The sequence below is a fragment of the Mytilus trossulus genome, chromosome 7 (assembly GCF_036588685.1).
Source record: "Mytilus trossulus isolate FHL-02 chromosome 7, PNRI_Mtr1.1.1.hap1, whole genome shotgun sequence".
Classification (NCBI taxonomy): Eukaryota; Metazoa; Mollusca; class Bivalvia; order Mytilida; family Mytilidae; genus Mytilus; species Mytilus trossulus.
The window spans coordinates 32,656,462-32,670,131 of record NC_086379.1 but is presented as its reverse complement, the minus strand read 5'-3'; positions in this window follow the sequence as shown (position 1 = coordinate 32,670,131).

Below are 13,670 nucleotides of genomic sequence, written 5' to 3'. Positions count from 1 at the left end.
CTTTTTTCACTGCCTGTTACTTTTCTAAAATGTTTGAGAGATTATGCACATGACAAAGGATGCATAAATACTAGAGATATCAACTCGGTGAATATTTACTAATCAATTACGTGTTGGATTTACAGAGCAACACTTGAGTACTCGCTATCATTACCTAGGTGTAGATATAAATAGTCCAAGGAATTGTAACGTTATACCATAATTAAAAGCTCATTTACTATATTTTGTAAATATGTAAAATGGCAATGAGCAGGTAATTAATTAAAAATATTAAAATATGAGAAAAATTATTACTCAAACAAAAGTATTTTAGAATCGTTAAAAAAAACCATTTGATAAATCAACAAAAGGGTGCATGATGTTTAGACCTTACTGATGCCTTTAATCATTTTCTGAGGGTCGACACAAGGTGCAACAAATTTGTTCTTATTAAAAAAAAATGTTTTGTCAACTTTTTCTAAGACAAGGCGATTTCTCAAATTGTTAGGTAACTTACAGTTCTGCTGATGAAAATATATACTCTGACGGTACAGCAACAAGCTGGGAGGTGCTCTTTCATCTGAAGAAAGCAACACCATTCTAATATTGAGCCGATTAGTGGAGTATCACTTGGTAATACTCCAGTACTCATGGTACTCATTGACATCCCTAATAAAAACATTTTCTCCTACATACATACTTGTCAGTATAATTTGTGATAAAGCTCTGTTCTGTCTTTTTATACGAGTAATATCGAAACCTTTACATGAGAAAAAGAGGAAATTTCTTCATGTTAAATTTACCAATAGAGGAATTGATGCAATCAACATTAGCAACATTCTACATAAAAAGGAGGTAAAATCTAAAATTCCAATTTATTTTCAAAATCAGTCGGTTCCTATTGTACTATCATGCAGTTACAGCAAAACCATTGCACACACAACATGTAATTATAAACAAACATTGCAGGATCTTGATGTAGAACAATTCCTAAACAAGAGTGCACGCACTGAATTGTCTCGCCATCTTTACTTACCATAGATTTAATGTTGAAAGTCACAAATATAAAGCTTTACTACAACTATCACATAAACTTAACAAGATCAAAGAAAATGAGGTCATGGTCATATAAATAAAAAAAAACATGTATACCTTACAATCATTCAATACAATAAATATAGGTGACCTGTTGATTATAGCTTGAGAGAAACAGATTTAAACAAGAAAAATGAACGTTGACCAATGAACAATAAAAATGAGGTAAAGGTCAGATGCCAGGCAGACTTGCACAACTTACAATCTTTCCATACAACAAATATAGTTGAACTATTGCTTAAAATTTAAGAAAAAAACACCAAAACTTAACTTTGACCACGGAACCATGAACATGAGTTCAAGGTCAGATGACACCTGTCAGTTGGACATGTACACCTTATGTTCATTCCATGCACCAAATATAGTAATCCTATTGCATACAATATAAGAAAAACAGACCAAATCACAAAAAAATATATATAACCACTGAACCATGAAAATGAGGTCAGATGACACCTGCCAGTTTGACATGTACACCTTACAATCCTTCTACACATCAAATATACCAGACCTATATTGCTTATAGTATCTGAGATATGGATTTGATCACCAAAACTTATTCTGGTTTACTTATCCATAAAATAAGGTTGAGGTCAAGTGAAAATTGTTTGACACAGGCATGATGATCTCAGTGGCGGATCCAGAAATTGTCATTAGTGGGGACCCACTGACTGCCCAATGAGGGTATGCTTCAGTGATTCCCTATATAATCCACCAAATTGTTCCCAGAAAAGGTGGGCTTGCCCCCGCCCCCTTTACTCCGCCTCTGAATCTTGCAAGGTATGCACATACTAAATATAGGTATCCTATTACTTATAACCCACCACTTTTATTCCCCTTTAAAAGTGTCCTGTACCAAGTCAGGAAGATGGCCATTGTTATAATATTGTTCGTATCTGTGTGTGTTGCATTTTAACGTTGAGTCGTTTGTGTTTTCTCTTATTTTTGAGATATTGAGATAAGACGTGGCACGGTACTTGTCTATCCCAAATTTATGTATTTGGTTTTGATGTTATATTTGTTATTCTCGTGGTGTTTTGTCTGTTGCTTGGTCCGTTTCGGTGTTGTGTCGTTGTTCTCCTCTTATATTTAATGCGTTTCCCTCGGTTTTAGTTTGTTACCCCGATTTTGTTTTTTGTCCATGGATTTATGAGTTTTGAACAGCGGTATACTACTGTTGCCTTTATTTATAACAAGAGTCACTGAACCATGTTCGTTGATTTGCATTTTTCTATGTTTGATATCAAGTTGAAGGTTAAATAAGTTAAAGTCATAAGAAACCTCAAATTAAAAAAAATAATGCATATGTTTTTTTATAACTCAATGGATAGTTTTCATTATAAAACTTATGTCCATATACTTTTTTTATGATGAAAATTCTTTAATTTATTCATATTTAGAAGAAGTTTACTTTATTTGAATTGCTTCCTTCCCCCCGACATATTTTCCGTATGCAAAGTGACCTCAGTGTGACCCATCTCGTAACAATCCGGTGATCGCAATACGCATGGATGGATGTCCTTAAAATAAACTATTATCTGAATTTACATGTTGAACACGTGCTCAATTTCCATGTTTTTTACATCAGAGGCCCCTGAGGGGCCTCGGGTGTATTGCCATCGCCTACTTTTCAAAGATCTTCAAAGATCAAATAAATGCATATATAATTAGTGTTGGGAAAAGAACCGACAGTATGAACCCGCGGACATTATAGTGCAGAATAAAATTCCTTGTCGCTTCTTTTAAATTCATGTTTTCAATGGATACTAAGATTTTTTTGATTTTTTTAAATGAAAATTAATAATATGAAAATGTTTTGTCGTTAGAAATATTCCTATATTAATCAAACGATCTTCAATATCAATGATATACCGAAAAATTGTTGTTGCGGATGAATACCACGAATGCATATTCATCAAGTGAGCAAGAGCGAGCTTGAAGATAAATAAGAGAAAATCAATTCACGCAATTACAAACAGAAAGGTAATAATATATCAAGTACTTGATTTAGAGTGTGGCATGTGGCATAATTTGTTTATAATATTAACGCAGTAAAATCAGGAATATTTAAAATCTGACACAATATTAAAATAATTTTTCAGGCCACGTCCGCCGCAGCCATTTTGAAAATACCAGCAGATTGGGTGGGAGTATCAAGAACCTGCAAGGCCCTTAAAGATAAGGTTACTTTCTTTGTATTCTTTAATGCAACAATTTTTTTTTTTTAAAAGATCTCAACAATTTTTGAAGTTAAATTTCTTTTCTTCGTAAATAACAAGCAGATTGATCACTTGGACACACACGTGGAACTATTTTTTGTTTTTTAATGTACTGTTTCGGATTTTCGCTCCTTCTCCGACTTAGTTACTTGCATAAGTATATTTGAATAATTATGTCCCTTGACTAGAAAAAAAGCGGATTTTGTTAATGAATTTGTAAGTAATTCTTATATATAATTATTGGTTGAAATAATTGTATGTTGTGTAATATTCAGAGAATCTTCGACCATATCAGGTGAACTACCAAAAGACTGGAGAGACGCCAACATATCCAGTATCTTCAAAAAAGGAGACAAACACCTGGCAGAAAACTACAGACCTGTATCCCTAACATCTGTCATCAGCAAAATTCTAGAACATACCGTATGCAGGCATATTCTAAAACATCTGGAAAGAAACAAAATCCTAACCAACCTAATATAAACCACGGCTTCAGGTCAGGATACTCATGTGAAACCCAGCTCATAACTACCATCAACGACTTCTTACAAGAACACGACAAGGGACATCAAATCGACGTAGGCATATTAGATTTTTCAAAAGCTTTCGACACAGTACCACACAACAAATTATTACATAAATTAGATCAGTATGGAATTAAAGGAAATACACACAAATGGCTTAAGAACTTCCTAACTGCAAGATCAATGAGGACCATCGTGGAAGGCGAATCATCTGGCGAAACAACAGTCGACTCTGGGGTCCCCCAGGGCACAGTCTTAGGACCAATCCTATTCCTGTGTCACATCAGTGACCTACCAGACAGTGTAACATCATCAGTAAGACTATTTGCTGACGACTGCCTACTATACAGAACAATTAAAAATAGCCAAGACCAACAAAAGCTACAAACAGATTTGGAACAACTAGAAATCTGGGCCGACAAATGGGGAATGCGTTTCAACGCCAAAAAGTGCTATGTTCTATCCATAAACAAAAAAGCAGACAAATTCTACACGCTGAATAAACACATCCTACAAGAAGTACAAGTGAACCCCTACTTAGGACTCCAAATCTCAAACGATCTGAAATGGAGCTTCCACATAAATAACATCAGCAAGAAAGCCAACGCCACCTTGGGCTTTCTTCGGAGGAACTTGAGGAACGTACCAGAAGCATGTAGGAAAGTAGTATACATATCCCCTGTAAGATCAACAATGGAATATGGCGCAACGATCTGGAACCCATATATGAAAGGGGATATTGACAAACTAGAACGTATCCAAAACAGAGGATTACGATTCATCAAGAAAAACTACAGGAGTCGAGAGACAGGGTCCATAACTAATATGAGACGCCAGCTTGAAATGGAGACGCTAGAGGAAAGAAGACACAGCCTCCGTCTTATCCTGATTTACAAGGTGGTTGAGGGTCTGGCGCCAGCTCTATCAGCCGACAATTTTGTCATACCAGCAAGACCGAAACGAACAATAAAAGCCAAAACTTATTCAAACTGTGAAACTGACAATATCATCGAACGTCAAGTTATCAATAACACCAGAGGACTTAAAGTACCAAATAGCAACAAACCACAGTACAAACATTCATTTTTTGGGGAAACAACTATTCACTGGAACCAACTACCAGATAAAGTTGTGCATGCAGGTTCTGTAGAGGCATTTAAGACCGCTCTACAAGAACACCGCCCATAACAATGGCGCTCTTCTCCGCCGTGTATAAAAGCCTAAACAGGATTCTACACGTACCACTACAGATACAGATACAGATATCCATGTAAAATTTTAGGTATTTGAATTAGACATTTGTTCACGCATACATGAGTACTTTCAAGAGCAAATACAATCAGTTAACTTTCACCCAGGGGCTTGTTACAATTGCCGGGTTTACTATCCATACGAACCCCTAAAAAAACACAAGGGAGGAAGCTAATTTGCGACAATGCTTCAAATTATTGTTGTAAATTTTTTCTAAGACTTTCACTTACTTTGTGACCTGGATAAATATGTTCCCACTTGAATTATCTCTCCAATGACACATATTTGTTACCTTAAGTAACCTATAATATATAACTATTGTAATCCTTAAAACAAACTCGACATTTCTGAAATAGAACGAATCGAGGCCCTAAATTTTAAAATGAAAGTACTAAAGCGACATCTACCGTAAAATATATTTTCGGCTGTCTCGGGAGTTTACATATGACGATGAAAGACAGTATATTCCGAAAAATTCCCGCCAATTTTTACATTATTGAAATTAAAAATACCGTAGACTTCCGAAAAGCATAACATTTATGGTAAACACCGGAGAGTGCCGAAAATATATTTTCCGATAGGTGTCGTTTTAGTACTTTCATTTTCAAATTTAGGGCCTCGATTCGTTCTATTTCAGAAATGTCGAGTTTGTTTTAAGGATTACAATAGTTATATAGGTTACTTAAGGTAACAAATATATGTCATTGGAGAGATAATTCAAGTGGGAACATATTTATCCAGGTCACAAAGTACTAAAGTGAAAGTCTTAGAAAAAATTTAAAACAATAATTTGAAGCATTGTCGCAAATTAGCTTCCTCCCTAGTGTTTTTTAGGGGTTCGTATGGATAGTAAACCCCGGCAATTGTTACCAGCCCCTGTGCTTTCACTACGAGCACCCATGAGATCTTAAATTGAGCAAATATGATCACTTATATTTATGAGTAAAATTTGAGCTAGATCTACTCAATTGAGATAGATATATCAATTTTGAAACTAATCTAAATGGTTATTTGAGCACACATGTGGCTATGTATACTAATGAGAGCGATATTGGGATTCCGCATGAGTAAACTTAGCAAAGCTTTATAGAGACAAACCTATGAGCACTATACCCTGCATATGACTGCAAGAAATATTTTAAAAGTTTTCTGGAACCCCAGATTAAAAGTTGAACTGCAACATTGCAAAGGGTTAGTGTATTATTTTATTTTATCAAAATGTTAAAATTGAGAATGGAAACGGGGAATGTGTCAAAAAGACAACAACCTGACCAAAGAAAAAAAACAACAGCAGATGGTCACTAACAGGTCTTCAAATTAGGGAGAAATTCCCGCAACCGGAGGCGTCCTTCAGCTGGCCCCTAATCAAATATATAATAGTTCAGTGATAATGAACACCATACTAATTTCCAAATTGTACACAAGAAATCAAAATTAACATAATACAAGACTAACAATGGCCAGAGGCTCCTGACTTGGGACAGGCGCAAACATGCGACGGGGTTATGTTAGTGAGATCTCAACCCTCCCCCTACACCCCTAGCCAATGTAGAAAAGTAAAGGCATAACAATATGCACATTAAAATTCAGTTGAAGAGAAGTCCGAGTCTGATTTCAGAAGATGTAACCATAGAAAATAAACAAAATGACAATAATACATAAATAACAACAGACTACTAGCAGTTTACTGACATGCCAGCTCCAGACTTCAATAAAACTGACTGAAAGATTATGATTTCATCTTTGAATATCAAGCACAATCCTTTCTGTTAGGGGTTTAGTATCATACCATCATAACTTATATGAGAAGAACATAACCAGTGTCATGCCAACAACTGTTTTTTGAATAAATGTGTTTAGTTCCAATGCAAAGACCCTATAAGTGAATCAATAATAACGCCTTAATATGCAATCTTTAATGACCTGATAACAGTAGCGTTACTATTCCCTTCTTAATAAGTCTATTCAAAGGTTTTGTTAGTTTCTGAGGTGAATACGTATATATACTGACACCTTTGTGCTTTATAAAATGTATAAAGAATATTTCCATAAAAAGTTGAATGTGAAATACCTGAACGTATAAGAAGTCTGCATGTTGAGCTATATTTACGAATAATGTCCTTATACCGCTGATAAAATTTGGTAAATGTTATGACTAGTTGTGATATGGAAAACCCTGGTGTAATAATCTTTCAGTAATACAAAAATTTCTCTCGTTAAAATCTTAAATATTGTTACATACATGAGAGAATCGTACGGTATTCGTACCAGTTGAGATATATATCTATAATACTAAAATTACGAGGTCCAATTTGTCAGCCGTCATCACGTAAAAACGACGCATCAAAGAATTCAACTTTATATATAACTAATATAGTACAGAGGTGTAGATTAAAAATTACACTACTCCAGGCCCTTTTGTTTTTCCACGTAATTAATATTGCCAATAATTAAGAAGTTCCGGGTCGAGTCCGATATCGATACCAATAGTAATATATTCACCTGTTACCTATTGTACGTTCCGCATCTGACGGCCGCACCACCAAACGGTGTATTTAGGATTAATATGCTATATAGACGGGTCATAATCACAGGGTTGACACTACTAAATAATCAAATTGTTACCTATTGTAGTATTTTAATCAGTAAGACTTTCTAAGATAACAATACGAAGAATACTAAAAATCTGGACGTAAAATAAGGCGTATAGATGCAGTTTTCAATTTGTTAGCGGGCATGACGTAAAACAGCGAATCAAATAATTCAACTTTATTTATAAGTAATGTAGTACAATGCCGTTGTTTAAAAAATACTTCATTTCAGGACCTTTTCTTTCCAAATAATTGATATTATCAATAATTGATAAGTTCCAGTTTGACGGGTTCAAACAGAAAGCTAGATTTGAAAGCAGAGAAAACTGTGTATCTTATAATCGGCATGACTTTATCAGATGACAAAATAAGGCTTGCGCATAGTTATATATACTTTAATTCAGTCACGGACCCGCGATATCACGGGTGTGTTCTAGTATATATATATAAACACCGTAAGATGATGACAAGGGAACGTCACTATCTGAAAATGGATTGTTAACGATAGGAAATGAAAAATCATCTCTTTTATCATAAATTTTAGTATGTTAAATGTTTAAAATGTTGTATGTTTTTGTTTATTTATTATTCTGTGGAAATTTAAATCTCAAGAATCTTTCTGTGAGTTTGCATGAATAGTTCCATGTTCTAATTTGTACCAGAGGCCCAAGTCACGCATCAGTTAACGTGGATTTAAAATGTCCACGATTAAAACCACATGTACATATAAAAAAAAAAGATGTGGTAAGATTGCCAATGAGACAACTATCCACAAAAGACCAAAATGACATGTATATTCTAGATAATTCAAACAAAAAGCAACATTTAAAGGAACCTTTCTATTTTTAATTCCCAAACATAATTAAGAAATAATTCTATCCTGCCATGCTCTATGCTCATTTTAACATGGGTAGGCATTATATTTGTTAATATCTTAATACCGAGCGTTAGCGAGGTATTAAATGTTTACAAATATAATGCCTACCCATGTTAAAATGAGCATAGAGCATGGCAGGATAGAATTATTTCGATTCTAATAGGAATATTTGAACTCTTTCACTTCGAAGCGGACCTATAGTAGACGCTCGGAATGTCACCATTTTGATTTCATGAGCCAAAAACGTTAAAGGAAATCAGCAGTTTATCAATAAAAAAAGAACAGAAGCATTTAAACTTACTTTTAGAATGTTTTTATTTAATTTCCTAGCGAGCAACACCAACAAAAATGTCCATTTATGATCTCTGGCGTTGTTCAAAATTCATCTGACGTTGCAATTTCAATTGTGACGTCAATCACGTGCAGCCCATGTTCTATTTGAATTAGAACACGGCTGTGTTTACAAAGCGTAATAAGGACGTCATATTAGAATTGTTATTACTTAACATGCTTAAACAACCTTGTTTTAAAACAGTTTAGATTTCTATCAAATTGGATGAGAATCCAGGAGTTTAAAAGGGGGAGGGGTCGAGCAAGTCAACATTTTGGGTAAAACTATATAAAAAAAAGGACTACGCATTTACCATACATGGAGCTCCTGGAAAAGGGCATGCCTTAAGCTCCTTCCTCCCCCAAAAGTCTGCCTTAGCAATTTTAAACACTCTTACGCTGTCTACTCATGTAGCTGTACATTGGAGCCTATGAGACTACAATCTGAGCAGCCATCTGAATCACAGAAAATCAACCTATAGATATTTTCATGTATAAATTGATAATTAAATTTTACCCAATTTATACATTTTTTATACGACCGCAAAATTTGAAAAATTTTCGTCGTATATTGCTATCACGTTGGCGTCGTCGTCTGCGTCGTCGTCGACGTCCGAATACTTTTAATTTTCGCATTCTAAAAGTGCATTTACACGATACGATTTTCCATTCGATTTTCATTCGATTTTTACCTGTGCACCTGCTTTCGACTAAAATCGTATCGCGTGAACACTAAAATTTGAAGTCGAATGTCAAGTCGAAACGTCGTTTTGAAATCGAAACGTACGCTATTTCCATCCGACGTTTTTGCTGGAATCGGACCGTGTGAACGTCAAATCGACTTAATTTATCAGTCGATTGAAAAAATCAAGCTTATTTTAATCGAGAAATTAACATTTTCGCATCATTCTAAACGTTTTTAAGTCGTACGGGAAACAAAGTCATCTTTTGTTCATAAACCTGGCCACCGTTTTACAAAGCCTTCGGAAATCTACCCTGTCATTAGATCCATAATGACACCCATCATTAATTTTAAATCTTAGGTTTTACAGCCGTTTCACAAAGCCTTCATAAATAATGATCGTGAATAATATGTAAATCCTGGCATAATACTTACTACTGATATATTATCGTGTACTTGGCTAGGGGACTATGGTTAGACCAAGTTACGAAAAGGGGATGTGGTTCCTATAAATGATAAGAACTGGCGGACTTACATGGCGTTAATAGGGCGACAAGTCCTAGTAAATGCAATACACCCCTTAGCACTTCCAAAATCAGGAGGTACATTGGATGAACTTGCCTTTTCAAGAATTACAAAAAAATAAAGGAAGATTAAGGAAGTGTTTCATACACAGGCGCTTGCATGTTTCTATCCATGGGAAGACCCACTATCAACATATCTCCAAAGAATGACGAGGGGTCAGCATTTGTTTGTCGTGAGCAGTTCCGTGAATTGAATGTACAAGCCGTATATGATGCAAATCTTAAGTATTAATTCACTTGTAACTCAACTTATTTCCTTCCCGGCTTAGACTAGACTAGACACTGTTCTAAATTAGGCTTTCTATCACGTCCGCGTTCTGGTATCTATTTATAAATATTTCACTTCAGACACAGTGGTAAAAGACAAAGCGTTTAAAAGAGGATGTTTTATTCCCAAATAAAAGACTAAGAGCTCATAATGAATTGATTAATACAATGTGTTATCATTATTTTGTTTTTACAAATAAATCACCAAAAACAATATACATAGTTACAAAAGTATAAATTGCACCTATTTTGAAAAAAAAATCACCTACGTTTTTTTTATTATTTAGACAAAAATTTCCTTTCTGTGTTTATTTTTGTAGAGGTATCATTGTTTACACAAATTTAATTTTGAATTTTGAAAAAAAATGTCGATTTTAAAAGCTCACTAGAGCTTGTGTTACTTTGTTTACTATTCATCGACAATAAATAAAACTTTGCCGATTTTGAATTCATATTGAATCAAAGAAAAAAATGGTCTGATCAGACCTCAAAACGATCCAGGATTCCGTAATGAGGAGTACCCAAATTGCAACGTCCATCCTTAAATTTGAATAACAGATGTTTTGTTCCATTTCTCCAAATATAAAGATTATAGAATACATTGATAGAACGTCGCTAGCCGATGTATTTTCTTTGATATAATCATACACTAGATGATGCCCGCGAAATTGCAGTACTTCTGGCTTCATCAGGAATCAACCTTTTTTCAATTTATAGTATTGCACAAGCTGGACTATATCAAAGGTTCGAAGACCTTTAGCATCATTTAATAAAAAGGTAATATTTTCATATATTCATGCCACCCCTAAACCCAACTTTAGTTCGCACATGAATAAAGTTCTTTATTTTCCAATTAAAATATTTCGAAATAAGTTTTAAAAAAAATTAACAAATAATTATTAATACTAGAGAACATTATAAATAAGAATATGTGGTATAAATGCCATTGAGAGAACTCCGTATCCAAGAATTTAAGCTAACAAATACAGGTACAAGTACGAATTTCAACTCGGAGCCTTCTTTTGATTACCTGACCCGTAACAGCAAAATATAAAGGGTCCCAAAATGACCAGTGTACACATTTTCAAACAGTTAAACCAACGGTCTAATCTATTTACAAAACGGGAAACAAACCTAATGACCCGCAGGGCGCAGCTTCATACGACCGCAGAGATCGAACCCTGAACAGTTGGGCAAGTATGGACACAACATTCAAGCTTGATACAGCTCTGAATTTGGATTGGGATTAAATAGTTGATACACAATAGGTTTCTGACACAGAATAAATGTGGTCTAAAAAAATTAAATAATTAAATTGGACATTTTCTTATTATGGTCCAATATCCAAAACCTAAATACAAGGTTACATGTAGATTCAGCATATTAGATAACACCAAGAATTATTTTATGGTGAAATTAAATGAAGTTCAATTTTGAACCCTTTAGAACTCAATGTTGACCAATTTGACAAAGGGCCCGAACACCAAAAACATTAATACATGGTTAAATTCAGCATATCAAAGAACCCCATATATTCAATTACTTTTGTTGAAATCAAACAAAGTTTAATTTTGGGCCCCACTTTGGACAAACTTTAAAACTGGGTCCGTAATACAAGTACAGTCATGTTTAGATTCAGGATATCAAAGAACCCAAAGAATTCATTTCTTTTTGTTAAAATCAAACTAAGTTTGATTTTGGACCCTTTGGACCTTAATGTAGACTTATTTGAAAACGGGACCAAAAATTTAGAATCTGAATGATAACCCAATTTTTGATGAAATCAAACATCGTTTAATTTACACGATTAGATTCAGCATATATTTATATTGTGGCACAACAAGCAGACAAATGAAATAGAAAAAAGCATTATAAGCATTCTATGAACTAACACTTAGAAATCTATGGATTAAGTATAGTAATAACATTATCATTAATATAGTTATAGTAGTGCAAGAAATATATATGAGCATACATATGGTATGGTATAACAGTATACAGATAATTTCAAATGCTCATATACATACATGTTAAATTTAATTAATGACATTAGCCCAGGGGTTCCAGTACAAGTTGTGTTCTTCTACACTTAAGTATTTTGAAGAAATATGTTTCTCTAAAATCAAGTTTTCTTTTGTGTAGTTTTGAAGACCTTTTATATTAGGTTTTATATCTTGCATCTTACATCTGTAAATAAAGTACTTCGTCAGTAAGATAACTTTATTTTTAATAAAGTTCAATTTACAATTTTCATAGAGGCCAAAAATGACAATTTTCAAATTAAGTGGAATTTCGATAAGAACCTTATCGAAAATCCATGAATTTAGATTGTGCCAAATGTCGGCTACAATATGACAACCCCAAAGTAAATGTTCTATAGTTTCAGGCTCTTCCTTGCAAAATGTACACAAATTACAACTAACAAGCTTCATTTTAAAACGTAAAGCATTTGTCCCTAAAATATAATGAATAATTCTATATTGAAACCAACATAACCTAGTGTTTTTTGAAACCTTGGTAACACACAAGTGTATTTTTTTCCAATTTTCTACAACTTTGTTAAGAATACCTTCCCATTTTTTTTCTGCTACAAAATCTGTAGGTAAGATTCCTTGAACTAAAATAGTATACATGTCCTTTGAGCCCTTTTCGGACTTGAAGAAAATATTAATATTAAAAGGTATAATAGCCTGATGTTTTTTTTCTCTTTCAGTGTTGATTCCAATATCTTGTAGCCACTTTTTTAGTGCTAATATAAGTCCATAAAACTGTAGAAACATGGGTTTAAAATTATACATTATTTCAAAATTTTGATATGTTAATATATTTCCATGTTCATCTAACAGGTCATTTACAGTCCATACCCCATGGTTTGCCCAATTTTTATAGTAAACGCTGACATTATCAATTTTGATATGTTCGTTATGCCATATAGATGTAGAAATGACTTCCTCAAAATAAAATGGATGTCTGAGTTTTGACATAGTTTTCCAGGCATGAAAAACTTCATCCCAAAATTTGTTTTTTGATTTTTTAGTAATTCCAAAATAAGCCAACTCTGTAAAATTTATATTTTGGGTGGAGGTAAATAATTGAATCCACTTAGATTTTGACTTTAATAATCTTCTAACCCAAGTTAGTTTTAAACCTTGTATAAAATTTCTCAAATTAATCATTTTTAGGCCCCCTCGGAAGTATTCCTGACATAGAAGGTCCCGCTTGATCTTGTCAGGCTTATCATCCCAAATGAATGAATAAATTTTACTATTAA